Consider the following 25914-nt stretch of genomic DNA (forward strand, 5'->3'; position numbering starts at 1 on the left):
ATCCCCCGACCACCTCAAGGCAAGCAGGCCTGCAGGCACAGGGTGGGAGTGTGAAGACAAACTGTCTCTGGGACTCAGCTGAGGAAAGACCTAAAGCTGAGGGAGTGGTCAACACCGAGAAAAACCCTCTGAGGAACCAGGCCTACCCTGAACATAAGGTAACCCTAGAGGAATTTAAAGCTTCAGTGCACTGAGTGTAACCACAGAACAAGAAACCCCAGGCCCAGCTCAGTTCCTGCCTAGATTGACTCCCACTCCCACACAAAGCCTCAGCAGAAGGAAAGATGGGCCCATTTCCAGGCGTAAAATCTATTTACCTGCATCTCTTCTGGCTCACACAAGATGTCAGGCTTTCAAGGGCATACTCCAAGCCATACATACAGAAAAGCAACAGAAAAGATCCACATTGCCAAGAGACAAAGCCATCAACATATATGACACAGATTTTGGAACTAACAGACAAATAATTACAATAACTATGATTAATATATTAAAGAATCTAGTGGAAAAGTTGGAATATGCAATCTCAGGTGGGTAATTTCAGCAGAGAGCTGGAAACTATTAGAATCAAATGGAAATGATAGAAACAAAAAGCCTTGGTAACAGATATGAAGAATACTGTCAACAGGTTCATCGACCAACTCAACTCAGCCAAGACGGGAATCGGTGAGCCTGGAGATGGACCAGTAGAAACTACCCCAAATAAAGCACAATGTGAAAAAAGTAGGGGGAAAAAACTAAGCATGTAAGAGCTGTGGAACAATATCAAATGGTCTAATAGACATATAGCTGAAATTCTAGAAAAAGAGGAGAGAGAGAATGGAGATGAATTATTTTGGAGAAAAGAAAAGGCTAAGCATCTTCCAAAATTAATGACAGATACCAAACCGCAAATCCAACAAGCTGAGAAACACCAAGTGGATAAATACCTGTTTGCATGCACACACACACACACACACACACACACACACACCCTAAGCATGTCATATTTAAACATATATTAAAATCAAAGACAAAGAGAAAACCTCCAAGGTAACCAAAGTAAAAAAACACATTACGCATAGGAAAAAAAAAAAAAGATTATAATGGACTTCTTGTCAAGAAACTATGGTAGCCAAAAGACAACACAATGACATATTTTCAACTGTCACACTATACACAAAATAAATTTCAGATGGATTGTAGTTCTAAATATGAAAGGCAAGCAATAAGGCTTCTTCTTATTGCTATCTTCTTGACCTTAGAATAAGCAGAATTTTTTTTTTTTTTTGTCTTGTTTGTTTGTTTGTTTGTAGGAGACTGGAGTTTTATTATTACTCAAGTTAGTCTCCCTGAACATTCAGGGATCAGAGGTTTCATTTTGTTTTGTTTTGTTTTTGAGATGGAGTCTCACTCTGTCACCAGGCTGGAGTGCAGTGGCGTGATCTCAGCTCACTGCAACCTCCACCTCCCAGGTTCAAGCGATTCTCCTGCCTCAGCCTCCCAAGTAGCTGGGACTACAGGCGCAAGCCACCATGCCTGGCTAATTTTTGTATTTTTAGTAGAGACAGGATTTCACCATGTTAGCCAGGATGGTCTCAATCTCTTGACCTCGTGATCCACCCACCTTGGCCTCCCAAAGTGCTAGGATTACAGGTATGAGCCACCGTGCCCAGCCGAGTTTTTATGTACAATTTGGTGGGTGGGGGGAAGCCAGTGAGCTGGGAGTGCTGATTGGGTTGAGACAGAATCACAGGGAGTCAAAGCTGTCTTCTTGTGCTGAGTCAGTTTCTGGATGGGGGCCACAAGATCATATGAACAAGTTTATCAATCTGGGTGGTGCCAGCTGATCCATCAACTGTAGGGTCTGCAAAATATCTTAGGAGCAGTTCAGAGGGGGTCAGAATCTTGTAGCCTTCAGTTGCATGACTCCTAAACCATAATTCCTAATATTATGGCTAATTTCTTAGTCTCATAAAGGCAGTGTAGTCCTCAGGCAAGAAGAAGGTTTGTTTTGGGAAAGGGCTGTTACTGTCATTGTTTTCAACTATAAACTAAATTCCTCCCAAAGTTAATTCAGTCTGTGCCCAGGAATGAACAAGGACAGCTTGGAGGTTAGAAACAAGATAAAGTTGGTTGGCTCAAATCTCTTTCACTGTCTCAGTTACAATTTCGCAATGGCAGTACCAATCCCTCCCTTTGGGTTTTATAACATCTTAACCTTAAGATTTTGGCTAATGAAGATGGAAAAAGGGCAAAGATCACTCTAACTTCTTCTTGCTGATCAGGGGTATGGGGGGGGTAGGTGTTGACCCCAAGGTAAGACGAGTGGACCTGCTTTGCAACTGTCTGAATATACTCATGCAGGTCCAGCTGGGGTTCCAAGGCTTGCATGGCAAAGGCATTAGTATTGTCATCTATAGTTTCATAGTTTTAGTACCTCATTTAAGTGACAGCATACTATAAAGTAAATAATGACTACTAGGATAAGGAGTGCAATTCCCAGTTTTAAAAGTAAACATTTGAAAGCATTAACTAACAATAGGTGTACTATAGTTTTTCTTTTGAAGCATATTTTTCTCTCTCCAGTCCCTATTTTTATTAAAAACAAATCATGATAGAACTGATTTGTTTACAAAGTAAACTTTAGTCTTATTGTATTTGGCCTGATTATTTGCATAAAGTGCAGCAGAAATAACTATTTTTCACATAGGCTTTTTAAATTGACTTTGATGGAACTCTGTTTCATAAAGAATCTCAGATGAGACTTTTTTAAAGCTGAGCCCAGCCATGAGTTTGTATCTCAAATACCTATGAGTTGGGTAAATTCTCCTCCTATTGAGGTAGAAAACTTGAGGCTCTGGGGCCTGTTAGAAAGTGACATTCTTTACTTACCACAGGTCAAGAACCTTGTAACGGGACTGTGTAAACAAGGTATGAGGCCAGGTTTCCCCAGGGGTTTTTATTGACTCTATAAGTCAAGTTTGATTCTTTAAAAGAAAGCATGCCATTCCAGCCTTGGTAAAATGACCCATTTTTCCAATTGTGCCCTATTAAAAAAGAAAACAGATTCTTACTGCATTTATGCAAATAACTATACTACCATAAGTTGAGAATATTCACAAATAGTTTCCAAATTCCGAAGAAATCAGGTAGAAAGAGAAACAAATATGCTCCAAATTTTGTTCATAGGAGTATACCTTACTCAATTGTTAAAAGCTGTAAATAGAAAAGTTTTCTTGCCTCTGGGAAAGAAAAAAGGATCAGCAACATTTTAAGCAAAAAAAAGTCAAGAATCATTACTCAGTTTTCGATTAGTTCAGTCCATTCATTTAACTCCTGTTCTACTTGATATTCATGAACATTTCAGCTCTCCATGAGAGCCCTGAAAGATTTTTCCTTTATTCTGATGTCATAATCTCTAGAGTTAACAGAAAACTTGCATTCAAGAGCACCTCTCAAAAGTTTTATAGCTGATTATAAAACCATCTTCTCAAAAGGACCAAAATGAGACAACAATTGTCTGTGGATGACAAAAACATTTTAGGGCAGCCCCAGTCAAAGACACAATTGACAAGGAAATTTGTTACTTCTGTGGCACACAATAATTTAACAAATTATAATTATTACTGATAATATATACTGAGCCATATTAGAATTATAGGAATCTTATACAATTTTGTAACACATACTAATAACGTATTTATATGAATATAACCCAAAGAAAGTTAAACACCATTTTATATTCGACAATGTTTCCTGTGTGGTTTTAATACATTAAATAAGCCTAATGTCTTTTGGGACTTTAGGGAACCTAATTATTTTTTAAATTTAGAATTTGATCCTGTAAGGTTTATCAAATATCAGAGGTGTAAAACACTAGATATCACAAAATAGAATCTCACGTCACCATAAGTCATTCATTTAGTTAAAATGATAACTCAAAACTTTTAAAAAAGAAAAACCTTTACTCTGATGGGAGACTCAGCTTTCCAAACAACAAGACCCAATGAGGGCAGCATGAAGCCAACCAAATCTGTATCTTCTCTCACCTCCCCTTTTTTCCTTGCCATTTACCCAAAGGGGCAGATAAAACCTTTCGTTATCTTTTAATATTACATGAAAATATTTTTCAAAAGAGAAAACCAAATTTTATTTTTGCATTAATGCCTTTTTAATGCTAAGGCTAGTTTTTAAATAAAATTTTATAAATCTATACAGTTTCAATTAGTGTGACCATAAAGTAAAATTTTCATAAACCTTTTAGAACCCTTTACAATTTTCTGTTAAACAGCAGATTAATTTTCTGAGAAACCTTTGTTGTTTGGACACATGGGCCCCAATTATGGCCCCCATGTTAGTGTGCTTTCATTTTAATGTTCAAAATTAAATAATTCCCTTCAAATCTTAGCCAACTTGCTCAACCCTTGCTCAAGTTGGTCTTGAACTTTCTTTACAAGACCAACCCTTCACAAACCATTTTCACCTTGCTTAAAAACCTTCAATTTTGTCCCGTTACTCTTTTAGGTTAAGATGATTTTTAAAACCCTCTGAATTAGACAAAATTACATTTCTTTTAACAAAAGCCATATCCCCATGCCTTCTTGTAATCTTTTACCAAAAACACATTCTATTTTCCCTACATGTTGTATGTAAAACTGTTTCTCCAGTAGTCTCAACTATATGTTACAATGTAACTCTTAGCAACTTTTATTTTTGGTGAAAAACCTGGTAAGTAAGCCATTTTAATTATGTACTAGGGGTGGAGCCCAGTACATCAGACAAGTGAAGATAAGGTCTGACAGTTTCCAGCATAACTAGCGGGGGCATGGCTAACTCCACATGTTCCCAGGCCATATCTAGAGTCTAATGCTCCCAGGTAGGTAAACTGAACAATTTTCAAAAGTCAAGGAAGTAGTTTATGACCTTAAAGCATTTAGCAAATCTGATATCTGACCTTAATTGAGAACAAATGTCTACATTTTGAAGACATTTTGTTTTGCCATAATCTTTTTTTTTTTTTTTTTTTTTTTTTTTTTTTTTTTTTTTTTTTTTTGAGACAGAGTCTCGCTCTGCCGCCCAGGCTGGAGTGCAGTGGCGTGATCTTGGCTCACTGCAAGCTCCACCTCCCGGGTTCATGCCATTCTCCTGCCTCAGCCTCCCGAGTAGCTGGGACTACAGGCGCCCGCCACCTCGCCCGGCTAGTTTTTTTTTTGTATTTTTTAGTAGAGACGGGGTTTCACTGTGTCAGCCAGGATGGTCTCGATCTCCTGACCTCGTGATCCGCCCGTCTCGGCCTCCCAAAGTGCTGGGATTACAGGCTTGAGCCACCGCACCCGGCCTGTTTTGCCATAATCTTTAAAACAGGATTTCCAAAAGATTACTAAAGTCACATAAACAAAATACATTAAATTTCTATTTTTCTGACAAAATATTTGATTTAAGCACTTATTTTTCCAAGACAATTAATCAGAGCTTTTTTGTTTGTTTGTTTTTTGTTGTTTTTGTTTTTTGTTTTTTGTTTTTTGAGATGGAGCCGCACTCTTATCACCCATGCTGGAGTGTAATGACATGATCTCAGCTCACCACAACCTCCGCCTCCTGAGTTGAAGCGATTCTCCTGCCTCAGCCTCCTGAGTAGCTGGGATTACAGGCACCCGCCACTATGCCCGGCTAATTTTTGTACTTTTAGTAGAGACAGGGTTTTGTCATGTTAGCAGGCTGGTCTTGAACTCCTGACCTCAGGTGATCTGCCCACTTCAGCCTCCCAAAGTTCTGGGATTACAGGTGTGAGCCACTGCGCCTGGCCCAGCTTTTTTTAGATAAACATCACACACACAACACATATAAATCCAGTAGTTGTAAGATTTTTCATTTGCCAGTTTCTTAATTGGATTACTGGTTTCAGGGTGGAGCCCTTGGAGGAACAGGTCCAGGAAAGCATGCAGTTTCTAGGGCCTAATAAGCCAGCACAGCTGGAAGAAAGATCCCCAAAATTAAGGGTGTCCTTTTATACTGAATACCGGATCCCCCAAAAGGAGGGAAATACCACGGGAGAAGATAGTGCAATGCTTCTATCATGCATTTTGTTTCAAGGCAAACCAAAGCCAATTAGCCCATTATGTAATCAGCCTGTCCCCCACGATAGTCTCATCTCTCATTGGGGGTTGTGGATATTTCCATTTTCTTCCAGGTGGCCAAGAGCTTGCTTCTCTAACTGAAACATCAAAGAGCTGAGTAACCCCCCATAACTGCCATTAACCATCCCCAAAAGTGTATTTCCTAACTAGTTATTACACACCAAGTTTCTCTCATAATGCAGAGTAATTTCTGATACCTGTAAAAGTCAAAACTGTCAGCTAATACCGTGCAAAACAGAATAGAGCCTTAGATTTTGAGAGAGATCTATTCTCTTTCAATTCCTGGGCTTCTGTGAGAATAACAGAGGTTTTCCCAGAATGGGGTCTGTGGTGCCTCCTCTGATTTTCCCCAGGAGTCCCAGGCTGTTAGTAATTATCTTAAGTTTTCTCATATGGGCATCAAGAGTGGCAAGAAGACAAAATGGAGAATAATAATTCAGTGTACTGAGAAGAAAAAATATTTTCATAAAAACTCAATTCAAGAAGAGGAAAAATATAAAGGCCTCTTAAATACATATAGCTTGTATATCAGCTTTTAATTAAACTGATTTTAAGCATAGAGCTCTTTTTTCTTAAAAAAAAAAAAAAAAATCCTTTTACATCTCTTATTACCAGACTCTAGTTACCTTGGCTGTCCTGGCTAGAGTCTGGTAATAAGGTAACTTCCCACATGAAATTAATAAGTTTTAATGAAGGTATATAATAACTTACCCATGGACACATAAGCTGTCTCAAAGTGATGGTAAGCAGTTTATTTCTTTTCTTTTTTTTTAATTTGATATGGAGTTTCACTCTGTTGCCCAGGCTGGAGTGCAGTGACGCCATCTCAGCTCACTACAAGCTCTGCCTTCCAGGTTCACGCCATTCTCCTGCCTCAGCCTCCCAAGTAGCTGGGACCACAGGCGCCCGCCACCAAGCATGGCTAATTTTCTTGTATTTTTAGTAGAGACAGGGTTTCACCATGTTAGCCAGGATGGTCTCGATCTCCTGACCTTGTGGTCCGCCCACCTCAGCCTCCCAAAGTGATTAAGGAGAAGTCTCCTGAACCAAGACTCTCCTACTAGTTAAGGAGAGCCAACTGAGACCTCCCCAGGAGCCGAACTGAGACAGATGACACTCTGTGGTGGAGCTACAAACAGACACCCACAATGGGGCTACAGACACCCCAACATGAGGCTACAGACAGATACCCTGTGATAGGGCTACAGTTAAGGGACATCTTCCCAGGACTAGTTCTCTACTGCAGTTAAATCCATGCACACTGGGTCAGCTGCCCCAGCAGTAAACAGTACCACAACCAGCTCCTTGTCCAAGAGAACTAGGAGGCCTCTTGGGCTGGCCTCTGGATCCCTTGCCAGAGGGGGCTACCAAACCATGGGCAGGTAGCCACAGGGGCAATCCTGGACAAGCCCCCAAATTTGTAACTGCCCAATGGGTTCACCTTACCCACTGCCTAGACAGAGTCGATTTTATCAAGACAGGGGAATTGCAATAGAGAAAGAGTAGTTCACACAGAGGTGGCTGTGCAGAAGACTGGACTTTTATTATTACTCAAATCAGTCTCCAGGATGTTTTTAACATGATAGGAAAACTAACTAAGTAAGAAAAATACATAAAATCCATTAAATTTGGAAGCTTCTAATCAGGGGCAGGACTAAAACAGGGGGAGCCGTGATGAGGCACAAAATGTAAAGGGAGAGGACACCAAAAATATTCAGAGGATTCCTATTTTAATACAAGATTAATTGATTTTTATTTTTAAATTTTATTTTATTTATTAAGAGATGGGATCTTGCTCCGTTGCCCAGGCTGGAGTGCAGTGGTGCCATCACAGCTCACTGTAGCCTCAAACTCCCAGGCTCAAGCGATTCTCCCGCCTCATCTCTGGAGTAGCAGGGACTGGACATGTACTACCATGCCTGACTATTTTACTTTTTTATTTTTTGTAGAGATCAGGGTTTCACAATATTTATTTTAAAGCTCAGAATTAATGCAAAAGGTCCATGATGAACAAAATATCAAAACTTTAAATAAAAATGATCAGCTTTCTCAAAATCAGAGTGAGGTGGCATGGAGGAAGGAACATCTGATAGGTTGTGGGAAAATTATATGAAAAAATAGTGTGTTGTATTGAGTAGAGGATGGAAATCAATGATATATATAAGCTTGGCTGGAAATTTAAGAAGTGAGCTCTTATTACTGTTATCTAAAAAAATTATTTGAAAAATATTTTTAATAGTTCTATGTTTAGCTAAGCATTAGGGCCCTGAAGAAATTCACTGAAGAAAACAATTTCAACAAGTCTAATAAACAAAAATAAAGCCCCAAAATATTAAAAATTAAAGCAATTAATTAAATAAATGAAACCAAGATTGGACAAGGCTGGGATTAAAATGAGGCCACCATCGTGCCTATCAGATTCTGTGAGGAAAACAACAGTGATTTTGCTCCAGAAGCTGGAGAGTCTCCCAGGGTCTCGATGCTGGTCATTAGGAGGTGGATGCCAGCCTGATTCTCATTCCCTTGTAAAGGACTTATTTTTGTTATTTCAACTTCATTTAATTTCTGACTTTTGCTTTTTATCTTGCTAGGGACTTTTCATAGGCTCTTTGCACTTAATATTCTGAAAATTCCATAGACATGGTGTGTGTGTGTGATGGAGATGTCCTACAACCCCATAATTCTGATTTTAGGAACCAACCTGGAACACTCCCTGCCCCCACATGCACCAAGACGAGCATAAGGACATACCCTTGGCAGCAGGTGGACACCTTGTTGTCTTTCAGGACAAAACCCAGGTCTGAAAGTTCTAAGCTTTCACTCCTCTGCACATTTTCTCTTCTGTGTGGTCTCTGTTGTCGCTTTCCAGGACACCTATCAGTCACCTGCCAGGTAGCTTGGGCTGCTCCTTTTTCTCTTGTTATAAGAGAGCAACAGTTTGGAGAAGGCATGGAAAGATGCTCTAGGACATCCAATCCTGTGCCTGGCTGGTATTTAAAAGACAGAGGGCATAGGGAGCAATGGTCAGTAGCATGGGGATGAACAGCCAATTTGCATCAGCTGGGAGGAGCCCTTGGTCTAGCAGCAGGACATGAATTGAATGCTGTGCCTGCCAAGTGATGATGCCCTTCTGAATCAGACCCAGTAGTGCCACAGATGGCTCTTTAGGATAAACATAGAAGTTGACCCTTCTGGTCTTGAAGCTTGAAACTTACATTTGTTTTATCTGAGTTCCTTCCTCAGGAAATGACCCACAGAGGTCTCTCAGAAAATATCAAAGAACTGACCCTCAACCAAATCACATCCAGACAATGAGATGCCCAACCCCTCATTTTGTTTTCTTATCCCTTCTGAGTTCCTGTTTTCCAACACATTGTTACTTTTCCTTCCTGCTGTATAAACCCCAATTTTAGTCGGTCAGGAGGATAGATTTGAGACTGAGGTCCCATCTCCTCGGCTGCAGCACCCAGTTAAAGCCTTCTTCCTTGGCAATACACGTCATCTCGGTGACGGGCTTTCTGGGCCTAGACCGAACCCTGGTGTTTCAGTAACACCTCCATGCTGATGACGCTTGCTGAGGTTTCTCTGTCTGTATCACTCTGCAGGTTCACTTGGCTGCCAAGGCCATTTGATTGCCCCTGATGTTCATTGCCACGTACACATGGCTCCTCTGAGGTCAGCCACTTCTATACATCATAAAATTCTCAACCTTTAAACAGCCCAATACATAAAAGACTCAGAAACACATAGTGTTTAGGCACCATGTTATACTTGGTAAGTTCCAAATAGGTGACAGATGTTTGACATTACAACCTAGAGAATTTTATCTGATTATTCAAGTATATTTAAGTAATTGATTTAGTTTGAAAAGATATTTTGTGAATACATGTCCAAGGTGGATCTCTCCTTACAGGCACCCACAGGCCAGTGCTGTCTTTAGTAAAAGAAAAAATAAAAGTTATTCTTATGGTTAAAAAAAATAGAAAACGGTGTATCTACTCCAGGTTCCAAGAGGATGTTATAATAATAATGGTAGCATCATTATTGGTAATTAGGAAGTGCCATTTCACATAGTTGCCTCTTTGTTGACTGGGACAAGCCTGTGAAAGCCAAGTATTCTGAACCAAGGAACATGTCCCCACAGGGTTTTTTGGTCTGTTTTTCTTTTAGAGACAAGGTCTCGCTCTGTTGCCCAGGCTGGAGTGTGGTAGTGCTATCACAGCTCATTGAAGCCTTGAACTCCTGGGCTCAAGCAATCCTCGCATCTCAGTCTCCCAAGTAGCTGAGACCACAACTGTGTACCAACATACCTGGCTAATTTAATGTTCTTTTAAATAGAGACGGGGGTCTCGCTGTGTTGCTTAGGCTGATCTGAAATTCCTGGGCTCAAACTATCCTCCCACTTCGGCCTCCCAAAGTGCTGGGATTACAGGCATGAGCCACCGCACCAAGCCAACCCTTGTGTTTTTAACACAGACATATTTTCACGCATTCCATCCTCTCCTGCTCTCAGAAAAAAATCCCAGCTGCTTTTACCTTGAACCTTTTTCTCATGGTTTATTTCCTCCTGCCCTCACTAGAATTGCTGGTTCCCTCCCCATCCCACCCATCTGGCTCTCCCAAAGGAAGTGTTCTTGCTTGCTTCTCCTCACTTTTCCTCCTGTGGGGCTTCCTGTTCACCTTCATTACTTCCCCTGTTCTCCTTCACTTTCCCCCACCGTGCCCTGACAGGACTCGAGTTTGCTCCCCACCCTTCTCCCGAAGCCCCTCTTGCCTATGCAGACCTGCTTCATGCATGTAAGGAGATGCCGCCAATTCAGCGATGGCTTTTCATCTTTTGTTTGGGGCTCAACTCTCCCTCCCTTTTATTATAACATCCTCTTGGAACCTGGCGTAGATACACTGTTTTCTATTTTTTTAACCACAAGAATTACTTTTATTTTTTCTTTTACTAAAGACAGCACTGGTCGGGCACGGTGGCTCACACCTGTAATCCCAGCACTTTGGGAGGCCGAGGTGGGCAGACTACCTGAGGTCAGGAGTTCGAGACCAGCCTGACCAACATGGTGAAACCCCGTCTCTTCTAAAAATACAAAAATTAGCCAGGCATGGTGGTGCACGCCTATTGTCCCAGCTACTTGGGAGGCTGAGGCATGAGAATTGCTTGAACCCAGGAGGTTGCAGTGAGCCGAGATCACACCACTGCACTCCAGCCTGGGAGACAAAATGAAGGTTTGTCTCAAAAAACATATAATAATAATAAAGACAGCATTGTTTCCTGGCTCCCTACCCTAAAACATCCTAGGTGATTAATGTAACTACCTCTATACCATGTTTTTGTCTCTTACGCTGCTAATGTTTTTGTTTTTTGTTTTTTGTTTTTTTGAGATAGAGTCTCACTCTGTCACCCAGGCTGGAGTGCAGTGGAGTAATCTTGGCTCACTGCAACCTCTGCCTCCTGGGTTCAAGTGATTCTCCTGCCTCAGCCTCCTGAGTAGCTGGGACAATAGGCATGCACCACCCTGCCTGGCTAATTTTTGTATTTTTAGTAGAGATGAGGCTTCACCATGTTGGCCAGGATGGTCTCGATCTCTTGACCTCATGATCTGCCCACCTCGGCCTCCCAAAGTGCTGGGATTACAGGCGTGAGTCACCCCACCCGGCCTCATTTTTGGACTTTAACTTAGAGTTGGTTAATTCTCCCCTTCTCATGACATAGTTCTAATCCATCTTTTTAATCCTTTAGTCTGTACTCCTAAACCGATTTGTTCAATTTAATTACTTGCTGTCTTTTCAAAATCATTTCCTAATTGCACTATTGCACACTTGAAAAGGATTTATAAGGCTTGAGCCATGATCTGTGTTGGAGTGAGGATATTTATTCCTAGGTGTGTCCCTGGGGAGGAATTTTCCCTAAACACTTTCGGTCTCTTGCCCTGTCTGTCCCTTATCACTCCCAACAGAGAAGTGTGTGCTCTGGCCTGGCGTTGGGGTGGCACACTGCTGGTCCAGATTCTCTGTCTCTGTTAACAGCCCCAATCAGAGGGCCATCCCTCCTCCCTGCACCATGAGGAGGTGGCAAGGTGGTGGTTGGGGATGGGGGGCAGGCCACGCCACTAACAGCACTTTATCAGAGGATGCTCTTGTCTCCGTCTTCCTGCTTCTATGACTACATCTCAACTAGTTCTGAGGTTGGAGTCCAAGCTCAACAATCTGCTGAGCATTTCTCACATCCCTGATCCTTTTCTTCCCGATACAGTCTCCAAAATGAATCCACTTCCTCTGTTCTTCTTACAGCCATATCAGACTCCTTCACTCCAGGCAGGTGACCAAGGTTTCCACCTTCCCCAGAAGCTTCCACCTTTGACGCTTTAGACGATAATACGGCTGGGCGCGGTGGCTCACGCCTGTAATCCCACCACTTTGGGAGGCCAAGGCTGGCAGATCACGAGGTCAGGAGATTGAGACCATCCTGACTAACACGGTGAAACCCCGTCTCTACTAAAAATACAAAAATTAGCGGGGCGTGGTGGCGGGCACCTGTAATCCCAGCTACTCAGGGGGCTGAGGCAGGAGAATGGCATGAACCAGGGAGGTGGAGCTTGCAATGAGCTGAGATTGTGCCACTGCACTCCAGCCTGAGTGACAGAGCGAGACTCTGTCTCAAACAACAACAACAAAAAAAGATAATACAATTACATTAATAATAACAACAGCAATAATAATGCTTCTTCAGTACTAACCATGCCATGTGATTTGCTTTAAGTGTATTATTCCATTTCCATTTCTTTTTTCTTTCCTTTACTTTTTTTTTTTTCAAGAAGGAGTCTCGCTCTGTTGCCCAGGCTAGAATGCAGCGGTGCGATCTCAGCTCACTGCAACCTCTGCCTCCTGGGTTCAAGCAATTCTCCTGCCTCAGCCTCCCGAGTTGCCGGGACTACAGGCGCGCGCCATCACACGCAGCTAACTTTTTTGTATTTTTAGTAGAGACGGGTTTTCACCATATTGTTCAGGCTGGTCTTAAACTCCTGACCTCAGGTGATCCACCTGCCTTGGCCTCCTAAAGTGTTGGGATTGCAGGCTTGAGCCACTGTGCTCGGCCTTGTTTTGTCTTTTCTTTTTGAAATCGGGTCTTACTGACACCCAGACTGGAGTGTGGCACAATTATAGCTCACTCCCTGCATGCAAGCAATCCTCCTGGCTCAGCCTCCCAAGTAGCTAGGACTACAGGCGCATGCCACGACGCCTGACTATTTATTTATTTTTTTATTTGTTTATTGAGACGGAGTCTTGCTCTGTCACCCAGGCTAGGGTGCAGTGGCGTGATCTCAGCTCACTGCAACCTCTGCCTCCTGGGTTTAAGTGATTCTCCTGCCTCAGCCTCCCGAGTAGCTGGGATTACAGGTGCCTGCTACCGCACCTGGCTAATTTTTGTATTTTAGTAGACATGGGTGTTCATCATGTTGGCCAGGATGGTCTCAAACTCCTGACCTGGCCAGGATGGTCTCAAACTCCTGACCTCGTGATCCACCCACCTCGGCCTCCCAAACTGCTGGGATTACAGGCGTGAGCCACCGCGCCCGACCTTATTTTTTTATTGCAGAGATAGGGTCTCACTATGCTGCCCATGTTGGTCTCGAACTCCCGGCCTCAAATGATTCTCCCATCTTTGACATACGAAAGTGCTGAGATTACAGGTGTGATCCACCACATCCAGCCCATTTATCTTCAATAACCCTAAAAACAAGATTAATTTTAAGTACCCTCACCTCAACAACGAGGAAACTAATTTTTTTTTTTTTTTTTGATACGAACTTTCACTCTTGTTGCCCAGGCTGGAGTGCAATGGCGCAATCTTGGCTCACTGCAATCTTCGCCTCCCCAGTTCAGTGATTCTCCTGCCTCAGCCTCCCAAGTAGCTGGGATTACAGGTGCCCACCACCACACCAGGCTAATTTTTTTTTTTTTTTTTTAATTTTAGATGAAATCTTGCTCTGTCGCCCAGGCTGGAGTGCAGTGGTGCAATCTCGGCTCATTGCAATGTCTACCTCCCAGGTTCACACCATTCTCCTGCCTCAGCTTCCCAAGTAGCTGGGACTACAGGTGCCCACCACCACGCCCTGCTAATTTTTTTTTGTATTTTTAGTAGAGACGGGGTTTCACCGTGTTAGCCAGGATGGTCTCGATCTCCTGACCTCGTAATCCACCTGCCTCAGCCTCCCAAAGTGCTGGGATTACAGGCATGAGTCACCGCACCTGGCCTAATTTTTGTATTTTTAGTAGAGATGGGGTTTCGCCATGTTGACCAGGCTAGTCTCGAACTCCTGACCTGATGATCCGCCCGCCTCGGCCTCCCACAGTGTTGGGATTACAGGTGTGAGCCACCGCGCCCAGCCGAGGGAACTAAATTTTAACAGCATTAGACAAGTTGCCCAAGGCCACACAATGGGGGAGCCAGAATTCACAGCCTGGTCTGCCTGGCACCAAGCTGGTGCTAGAACCACCATGCTCTGATTTTTAAGAAGCTGAGCCATGAAATCAACCTCCCACTCTCCTAATGGAGGCTGCCCTCTTCCTGCTCTCCCATCCCTCCAGAGCTGCACCTGCAGCATGTGCTTCCTCCCACTGCCTGACCACATCCTTCCAAGCTCCCCGTTGCGGCTCACAGCTTCCACCCACTGTTTCCCACGCCAGGTGCCATCGTTCCCATTTTAAGCATCAATAAGGCCCAGAGAGTTTCAGTAACTTGCCTTAGGTAACAGTTTTAGCAGGAGGACTTGAACCCGAAACTGTCTGACTCCAAGTCGCCCGGCCTTGACCTTACGCTGTGCTGCCTGACAGTTTAAACGGAGCTGACCCTCCAAAGCACCTTGGTTATGGAGTGGAGAGAGCACTGAGCTCAGAGTCAGGAACAAATCCAAGTCTGGTCTGTTTTGCCAGAGAGGTGATCTCACCCTCAGCGCCTCTGTTGCTGCATCTGTGAGAATGAGAGGAGGGGGCCAGGAGATCCCTAAACACCCCCTGCCGTAGCATTCTGTGAGGCAATACAAGGAAAAGAAGGGGAAAACACAGCGGAGAGAGGCCACCTCCCTTGCCAAGAGTCATCCGAAGTGTCTGCAGCATCCGCCAGCAGGCCTAGTGCGCAGCCTGGTCATCCTGTTGAGTGTCCTGCATGACCACATCCAGCTCCCATGGCCCTGACCAGAGCCTTCTGAGCATCTCCAAGGACCCCAAAGGGAACAGAGGCCTCTTTCTGGCCCAGGGACAATTTTGTGGTTTTCAGTTCATTCGCCTTGTCTTCAGGGGGTCCCCTGTGCCAACTTGCTACCTAAAAATCCTGGTGCTTTCAAGACTTCTTAACAACCCTTCAACCAAGCACATGTGAATTCATCCTTTATCTGATAGAATCACTGTGCTGTGGGCCCAGGAGCTTAGCATCACCCCTTGTGAACAGCTGATTTGTAGGGCCAAGGGCAAGCCTCTCCATGTGGCCTTGGCAGTTGCAGGTAAAGACGATGTGGGCTTGGGGAGGCACTGTTTTTTGTTTTGTTTTTTTTGTTTTTTTTTGAGACGGAGTCTCGCTCTGTCACCCCGGCTGGAGTGCAGTGGCCGGATCTCAGCTCACTGCAAGCTCCGCCTCCCGGGTTCCCGCCATTCTCCTGCCTCAGCCTCCCGAGTAGCTGGGACTACAGGCGCCCGCCACCTCGCCCGGCTAGTTTTTTGTATTTTTTAGTAGAGACGGGGTTTCACCGTATTAGCCAGGATGGTCTCGATCTCCTGACCTCGTGATCCACCTGTCTCGGCCTCCCAAAGTGCTGGGATTACAGGCTTGAGCCACCGCGCCCGGCCAAGGGAGGCACTGTTTTCAGCCACACAAAGGACTCCTTTCCTGGGTCTCTCTTGCTTGGAAAGCTGTGGCTGCACACCAGCAAGTCTGCAGTCTGAGTGAACAGGGAAGACGGTCCCAAGAGCAGTGGTTACTGGACCTTGCTGCTCATGGTGTTGTCCCACAGCAGAGTCAGTGTCACCTGGTAGGGGACTTAGGAAATGCAGTCTCAGGCCCTGGACCTGCTGAGACAGAGCCTGCACTTTACAAAGGTTGCAGAAGACTCACTCAACGGGCAGGGAAGTCTGACACACCCAAGACTGGTCTTGGCTCAGCCCAGCTCGGTTGGCATGAGGGTCTGTTCCTTCCCACACAGGGCCTTGGCAAGTTTCCAACCCGAGCCTTATCTGTAAAGTGAAACAAGACCCCTACCAACCCCCAGGGTTGTTTGGAGAATTATGTGAGATCATATATAGAAAAGGACTTCAAGGACTTCACACAGCATTTGGTGCATGGCAATAGAGAAATATTAGGGCCCTGCACCCAGGAGTTTCAGGAGCTCCTTCAATGGCAGGAATGAATGAGTGCCTTTACAATGACCGTCCCCCTCCCCCAACAACTGCAGACGCTAACAGGTACCTGCACCTGCGTGCTTAGCAGCACTGTCGACAACAGCCAGAGGTGGAAGCAGCCCAAGTGTCCACTGATGGATGACTGGATGAGCAAAACGTGCTACATCCGTGCAATGGAATGTTATTCAGCCATGAAAAGGAAGGAAACTCTGATACATGCTACAACGTGGATGAACCTTGAGGACGTTATGCTTTGTGAAATAAACCCTTCACCAAAGGACAAATATGGTATGATTCCACTAATATGAACTCCCTAGAGCTTTCAAGAGATGGATGGTGGTGATGGCAGTACATGGCGTGAATGTACTTAATGCCATGGAACTGTGCACTTAGAAATGGTTCTGATGGGTCAGGTGCGGTGGCTCACACCTGTAATCCTAGCACTTTGGGAGGCCGAGGTGGGTGGATCACTTGAGGCCAGGAGTTCGAGACCAGCCTGGCCAACATGGTGAAACCCTGTCTCCACTAAAAAAAAAATACAAAAATTAGCTGGGCATGGTGGCAGGTGCCTGTAATCCCAGCTTCTTGGGAGGCTGAGGCAGGAGAATTGCTTGAACCTGAGAGGTGGAGGTTGCAGTGAGCCAAGACTGTGCCATTACACTCCAGCCTGGGCAACAAGAGCGAAACTCCATCTCAAAAAAAAAAAAAGTGAGGCTCCTTGGGAAGGCGATTCCTGATGTGAGCCTTCCAGGAGGGGTAGGAATTCTCTACACAGGCAGGTGGGAACTCCAGGCAGAGAGGAGGCCTGAAACACACTGCAGGCTACCCTGTCCCCAGACTGCTGGGAGGCAGGAAGGGGCTACGGGGCCACGGGAGTGAGTTACCAAGGGCCCTGTGCCTGCTGAGGCATGAGGATGCATCTCTGGGACAACAGAAAGGCAGCAAAGGGCTTCAGACTATGGGATACCCGGAATAGGGCTCTAAGCACCTCCTCCCAATGATTGTGGACTCAATGCAGGAAATGTGGAGGCTTCGGACTAGACCACTGATGGAGGAGGGAAAAGGAGATGGGGCCCATCAATATTTGAAACTTGGCGAAACGCAGTAAGATTTTAATTGTTAATCAAAAATGAGAGGTGAATGGGAGAAAGAGGAGCTGACAACCACTCCCACGATTCTGGTTTCCAGAGCGTGTTGTAGCTGAGAGGGCAGCAGTTTGAGTGGCAGCAGAGGCTGGGGTTGAGGCTGGGAAGCGGAGGCAGCAGGGGAGACTGCTCCATCAGGAGCCCGCCGTGAGCATGGGATGCAGAAGGACTGGAAGGTGCTGGAAGGGATGTGGAGTTTTGGGAGAGGGTCGGAAGGATGGAATAAATTGATGCCTGTTCCTAGACCAAGAAGTGGGGAGCAACTGAAGAAACGAGAGTGGGAACCGGGATGCAGTCGGTACCCAGATGCTGCACTCTCTGACAGCTCTCGTCTGTCTCACTGTCACCCAGGATTGGACAGGACATCTACAAATGTGCATGCGTATTTGCTATAAGGTGCATTTTTTTTTTCCTCTGGAGATAGTGACTAACCTTTCAAATACTATTTTTGGATATATTTTATCATTTCTTTCTTTTAGTATCTATGAAGGGAACATTATAGAAGCCATGTTAACACTGGAGAAACCAGTGTTATTAATTTTAATTAATATTAAAAAACCAGTATTCTAGCAAGTAAAATTATATATTTGTGTAACCTTGTTCTACATCTGGGAAATCATTAAACTGGTAGGGGGTTGTATCCATCAGAGCTCTCTGTTACAAGCAACAGACACTCACTCTGGATGATTTAAAAGGAACAGAAATGTATTAAGAGGATATTGGATAGTTCACAAAACCTCCAAGAGGGCTGGAGAGCCAGGCTGGATGCTGTGCCACTGACACAACATTCAAAACTCACTGATTCTTCTGCTGCCATCCATTGTGCTAGCTACCAGCCATGCATGGCCATGCGGCACTTCATATGTGCCTGGCCCGACTGAGATGTCCTGCAGGTGCAAAATACTCACTGGACTTTGAAGACTAAATGCGAAGAAAGGACATAAAATCTCACTCATACTTACAGGTTAAAATGATATTTGCACACACTGGGTATAAGTAAAATATATTGAAATTAATTTCACCTGTTTCTTTTTGCTTTTTAAATGCAGTTACTAGAAAATTTTACATTACCTGTGGGAAACTGGCTCCACATCATTTCCTCTGTTTTGATCGACTTGAGTCTCAAGGCCACTTCTGATATTTGGGGGAAAGGAAATATGTATCACCTCCAGATGGGTGCAGCCCCCCCATGCAGGGATGGGGAGCTGCCCGAGGCTATTTTTGGAGACATCTGCGGTCCCCAACAACAGTGCATCTGGCCTGTTTTTTCACATGGGGCTCTGCGTCTGTAGCTGACTCAACGCTGGGCTTGCGGTGGGGGTGACTCTCGCATGACAGATCAGGTCAAGCCTCCATCGTGCTCAGGGTTTATGAGACAGATCACAAGGGCCTCTGGGGACTGCCTGTCGCTTGTGGTCCTGGAGAACCAACCCCATGGTCAACTCCACCTCTGAACCGCTCCTGCAAGGGGCCAGAGCATCCTGGTAGCCTCACTCATCCTGACACCTGCTGTGGTACCCCATTCCCTGCTCTGGCACTTGAGCACCCTCTCTGCCCCGCCATCCCAGGACTTCACGTCCTGCCGCTGCCAGGGAGCCCTCTGCAACCACAGTGCCTGGCAGCAGTGACATGGCCTGCGGAAAAGCATCCTTGCTATTCAGTTGCACTTGCTAACGAGGCATCTTCTGGGGCCTTGTAGGGGAGATCATTGGGGGATGGCGAGCTGTTATCATAGGAAAAGTCTGCTCTGGTTCTTCATCTCCATATTCGTCGTCCACACTACTCACTGCATTTCTGCATCCTGGCTTTGTGTGGGCCATGCTGCTGTGGACTCCAGCATCTGTCAACCCAAATGCAAAGGCGGAGTCCACCTCAGCTGCTGGAACCACCACACTGAAGTGCTCTACCCATGCTTCAGCTGCCTCCGGAATCCGTTCCCACATGGGCTCACCAGATGTGTGCAGCTAATCAATAGTTAGCATTTCTGTCTTTGGATAGTAAGGACTTCTGCTTCCAGACTTCAGACCTCTCCTCAGGTAGCAGCTCTGACCCAAGGTTAGGATTCCAGGACACAGTCAGTTCCTGGTATTCCTTAGCACCTTATTTTATTTTATTTTATTTTATTTTATTTATTTTTTTGAGACAGTCTCTCTCTGTGGCCCAGGCTAGAGTACAGTGGTACTATCTCAGCTCACTACAACCTCCACCTCCCGCGTTCACACCATTCTCCTGCCTCAGCCTCCCGAGTAGCTGGGACTACAGGCACATGCCACCACATCTGGCCAATTTTTGTATTTTTAGTAGAGATGGGATTTCACCATGTTGGCCAGGCTGGTCTCGATCTCCTGACCTTGTGATCTGCCCGCCTAGGCCTCCCAAAGTGCTGGGATTACAGGTGTGAGCCACCGCACCCAGCCTAGCACCCCTATTTAAAACAAATTAAACTGTTTTTATCATAGTAAAATATACACAACATAAAATTTACCATTTTGAGCTGGCACAGTGGCCTATGCCTATGGTCCCAGGTACTTCAGAGGCTGAGGCAGGAAAATTCTGTGAGGTTAGAAGTTGGAGGCTGCAGTGCACTATGACGGCAACTGTAAATAATCTCTGCACTCCAGCCTGGGCAACATATCAAGACCCCATCTCTTTTCTTTTTGTTTTTTCTTTTTTGTTTTTTGTTTTGTTTTGTTTTGTTTTTGAGACGGAGTCTAGCTCTGTCACCTAGGCTGGAGTGCAGTGGCGCAATCTCGGCTCACTGCAAGCTCCGCCTCCTGGGTTCATGCTATTCTCCTGCCTCGGCCTCCCGAGTAGCCGGGACTACAGGCGCCCACCACCACGCCCAGTTAATTCTTTTGTATTTTCAGTAGAGACGGTGTTTCACTGTGTTAGCCAGGATGGTCTCGATCTCCTGACCTTGTGATCCACCTGCCGCAGCTTCCCAAAGTGCTGGGATTACAGGCGTGAACTACCACGCCCAGCTAAGACCCCATCTCTTAAAGAAAACTACCATTTAAACCATTTTCAAGCATACAGGTCAGTGGCATTAAGTACATTCACATTGTTGTGCAGTCATCACCACCATCCATCTCTATAACTCGTTGTACCTTCCCAGACTGAAACTCTGTTCCCATCAAGCACTAACTCCTCATCCTCCCCACCCACCACAGTCCCTGGCACCCGGTATTCTACTTTCTGTCTCTGTGAACTTGACTTCCCTGAGTACCTCATATTAATGAAACCACACAGTATTTGTCGTTTAGTGACTGGCTTATTTCACAGAGCATCACGGCCTCCAGCTTCATCCACGCTGCAGCATATGTCAGAATTTCCTTTCTTTTTAAGACTGAATCATATCCATTGTATGGATGTAGCACACTTTCTTTATCCATTCATCCTCCGATGGACACTTGGGATGCACACTCGGTTTGCTTCTGCCTCTTTTCTGTCGTGAATAATGTTGCTGTGAACATGGATGTGCAAATATCTCTCGAAGACTCTGCTTTCAGTTCTTCTGGATATACTCAGAAGTGGGACTGCTGGATCATATGGTGATTCTATATTTAATTTCTTGCAGAAGCGCCATCCTGTTTTCCGCAGTGGCTGCACCCTCTTACATTCCCACTCGCAGTGCACAGCGTGGCACCCCGCTTTACCCAGTGTCATCACCTCCCTTTCTCATTTTCCTTGGCAGCTTTTCCAAAACATTTTTCAATTTCCCTAGGCTTCTCTCTTATCTGCATACTCTCCCCTCTCCCGCCCCAAACCCCACCCAGTCCAGTAGCCAATGAACTGCGTAGCAAGAGGCCTGCCAGCATGAGTAGTCTCCAGCGACATCATGATTTTACCCTGATCTTAATGCTTTGTGTTCCCCTTCCCCTACAGATGTCCTAAAACCATCACCAACTGATTGCAAAGCCAATTTGTGTGGAACTTTAGGAGTTAGGTTCCTGGCACAGCTTCACCTCCCCCCAGGCAGCTCCATCCATGACACCTTCTGCTGCCTTCAAAGCTCCTCCCTCTTTTTCTGGAGAAAGACCTACAATTCAAGATCTCCAGTGGAAATTGAACTAACTAGGTACCAGCATGGCCTATTTCTCCAACTTCAAGTTAATGTCAACCAAACTAATCTGGGATGTTGAGACTGAAAGACATCTAGGAAAATCTTCACAGTGGTGAGAAGGGTGTTGGATATTTGAAGACGGAGAACCAAGAAGGCTGATTTTCAAGTGAGAAAGGCACCTGCATTGACTGTGACTCTCTGAGGACACAGGCTGTTGCTGTAAGCACTGGATGATACTGGAGTGACATGACAGGCCTGAGGAGCCCTCTTGTAGTCATTCAGATTCCCGGTAGTCTCTACAACAGGGCTAGCCCAAGACCAGGTTGACGTTGGCAGTGACACTGCCATCTCTGTAGGATTCTAGAACGTAGCCTCTTGTCCCTGCTCCTCAGAGGTGAGGGGAGTGGAGTGACTCAGACTGCCAGGTTGTGCCAGCTGGGGTCCAGGTTGGAAGGAGCTGAGGCCTATGAAGCTGTTCAGAACAACACAAAGGGCATTCCTCATCCTGGGGACCAGGAGGAGAGGCGTGCAGGGCCCACCACTTGTCAGCAGAAACGACAGCATGAACACTGCAGACGCCACTCATATTTTGCTTGTTTTCTCCATCAAGGAGCATGAACTTCAAATGGTGGAGGGCACTGTCAAGAGGAAACTGATGCCTGCAGGAGGGAAGGTAGCTGCAGAGGGAATTTACCTCCGCAGGCCTTGGCAAATTACAGTCCAGCATTGTGAGTGAATCTCTGTTGATAACGCCTGAGCCTGAGCTGGTGAACCTTGGGCAATGACAGAGCAGTTGCTCTCACTGCCAGGACACAGAATCATCCGCCCCTGTTGCTGAACAACACGGGTCCACCTCCCGGCGGCCAGGTAAGACCTCCAAAGGAATAAGAGACTCCACGAAGCCGAGGAGGACCGGGTTTGAGCGTTTCCTGCCTGGTTATGAAGGAACTGAGCCTATTCCCGTTTGAGAGGCTGCGCTGCCCGCCTTTGGGCTCCACCACTCCATAGTACGGGGCACATCAGTGATCAGTTAATCCATGTTTTGCATTGTGGAAAAATATGCATAACAAAGTTTACCATCAAAACGATTTTGTTTTTTCAGACGGAGTCTCCGTCTGTCGCCCAGACTGGAGTGCAATGGCGCCATCTGGACTCACTGCAAGCTCCGCCTCCCGGGTTCACGCCATTCTCCTGCCTCAGTATCCCGAGTAGCTGGGACTACAGGCGCCCGCCACCACACCAGGCTAATTTTTTTTTTTTTTTTTTTTTTTTTAGAGATGCGGTTTCACCGTGTTAGCCAGGATGGTCTCCATCTCCTGAACTCGTGATCTGCCTGCCTCAGCCTCCCAAAGTGCTGGAATTACAGGTGTGAGCCACCGCGCCTGGCCTAACTCATGTTTTTGATAATAGCCATCCTAACAGATGTGAGATGAAATCTCATTCTAGTTTTGATTTGCATTTCCCTGATGATAGTGATATTGGGTATCTTTTCATATACCTATTGGCCATTTGTATGTATGTCCTCTTTCGAAAAATGTCTGTTCAAGTCCTTTGCCCCTTTTTAATCAGGTTTTTCATCTTTTGCTATAGAGTTATATGTGTTCCTTATGTATTTTGTATACTAACGCCCTTATCAGATATATGGGTTGTATTTTCTCCCATTCTGTTAGTTGATTTTTCATTTCATTGATTCATTCCTTTCCTGCACAGAAGCTTCTAGTTTAATCTAGTCCCACTTGTTTATTTTTGCATATGTTGCTTGTGCATTTGGTGTTACATCCAAAAAAATCATTGCCAAGACATTAAGTGGACTTTATTCATTAAGTGGAAGCAGATCATCATAAAAGTCTTTATCAAAAAACATTCCTCTTTGAATCTTCAAGGAGATTTTTCTCTATGTTTCCTTGTAGGAGTTTTATGGGTTTAAGGTCTTACATTTAAGTCTTTAATCCATTTTGAGTTGATTTTTGTATATGGTGTGATAAAGGACTAATTTTATTCTTTTGCATGTGGATATCCAGTTTTTCCAAAACCATTTATTTAGACTATCTTTCCCCATTGTGTATTCTTGGAGTCCTTGTTGAAAATTAGCCATATTTTTGTGAGCTTATTTTGGGGCTATTTTGTTCCATTGGTTTATGTGTCTGTTTTTATGCCAATAGCATCAAGTTTTGATTAGTATAGTTTTGCAGTATCATTTGAAATCAAGGAATGCGATGTGTCTAACTTTGTTCTTCTTTCTCCAGATTACCTTAGCTATTCAGGGTCTTTTGTGGTTCCATATAAATTTCAGAATTGTTTTCCTATTTCTGAGAAAAATGCCATTAGAATTTTGATAGGGATTGCATTCAATATGTAGATCACTTTGGGCAGTGTAAGTGTTTACACAATATTCTTCCAATTAATTAAGATGACATATCATTCCATTTATTTGTGTCTTCTTCAATTTCTTTCATTAGTGTTTCATAAGTTTCAGTGTACAGATTTTTTTCACCTCCTTGGTTAAATTTATTTCTAAATATTTTTTATGCTATTGTAAATGAGATTGTTCCTTGATTTCCTTTTTAGATATTTCATTGTTGGTATAAAGAAATGCTATTAATTTTTGTATATTGATTTTGCATCCTACAGATTTACTATACTTATCAGTTCTGACTTTTTAATGGAATTATTAGGATTTTCTACATGTAGGGCCATGTCACCCACAAACAGACAATTTTCCTTGTTTCTTTTTAAGTTAGATATTTTTTATTTCTTTTTCCTATCTAATTTCTCTGGGTAGGACTTCTAGTATTGTGTTGAATAGACATGGTGAGACCAAGAAAGGAAAAGCTTTTAATCTTTCTTCAATTATTATGATGTTAGTTACAGACTTTTCCTAATTAGTCTTTATTGGATTAAGGCAAGTTCCTTCCACACATATTTTGTTTAGAGTTTTTGTCATAAATGAATATTGAATTTTTTCAAATACTTTCTGCATCTATTGAGATGGCCTTTTTTTTTTTTTTTTTTTTTTTGAGACGGAGTCTCACTCTATCGCCCAGGCTGCAGTGCAGTGGTGTGATCTGGGCTCACTGCAAGCTCCGCCTCCCAGGTTCACACCATTCTCCTGCCTCAGCCTCCCAAGCAGCTGGGACTGCAGGTGCCCGCCACCACACCCGGCTAATTTTTTGTATTTTTAGTAGAGACAGGGTTTCACCATGTTAGCCAGGATGGTCTCGATCTCCTGACCTTGTGATCCACCTGCCTCGGCCTCCCAAAGTGCTAGGATTACAGATGTGAGCCACCGTGCCCGGCTGAGATGGTCTTTTTTTTTATCTTTCATTCTGTTAATGTGGTGTATTACATTGACTTATTTGCATATATTGAACCAAACCTGCATCCCAGGGATAAATCTCACTTTAGTCACAATGTATAAAATTTTTAGTGTGCTATTGAATTCATTTTGCTAATATTTTATTGAGGATTTTTGCATCTATGTTCATCAGAGATATTGGCATGTGGTTTTCTTTTCTTGTGGTTTCTTTGGCTCTGGTATCAGGGTAATGCTGACCTCATAAAATGAGTTTGGAAGTGTTTCCTCTTTTTCTATTTTTAAAAGAGTTTAAGAAGTATTAATTATTCTTTGAATGTGTGGTGGAATTCAACCACAAAGCCATCGATTTTTCTTTTTTGGGAGGTCTTTGATTAATGCCTCAATCTCCTTATTTGTAACTCATCTGTTAAGGTTTTCTGTTGCTTCTTGATTAAGTCTTGGTAGGTTGCATGCTTCTAGGAATTTATCCATTTCTTATACTTTATCCAATATGTTGGCATATAATTTGTTTATAATGGTCTTTTATGATCCTTTTTATTTCTCAGATATCCATTGTAATGTCTTCTCTCATTTTTTATTTCATTTATTTGAATCCATTCTTCTTTTTTTTTTTTTTTTTTTTTTTTGGTCTAAGGGCATGTTGATTTTATCTACCTTTTTTTAAAAAAACAACTCTGGACAGGGCGGGTGGCTCATGCCTGTAATCCTAGCACTTTGGGAGGCCCAGGCGGGCGGATCACCTGAGATCAGGAGTTCGAAACCAGCCCAGCCAACATGGCAAAACCAGGTCTCTACTTAAAAATACAAAAATTAGCCGGGTGTGGTGGCAGGTGCCTATAATCCGAGCTACTCGGGAGGCTGAGGCAGGAGAAT

The sequence above is a fragment of the Macaca thibetana genome, chromosome 13 (genome assembly GCF_024542745.1).
Source record: "Macaca thibetana thibetana isolate TM-01 chromosome 13, ASM2454274v1, whole genome shotgun sequence".
NCBI lineage: Eukaryota > Metazoa > Chordata > Mammalia > Primates > Cercopithecidae > Macaca > Macaca thibetana.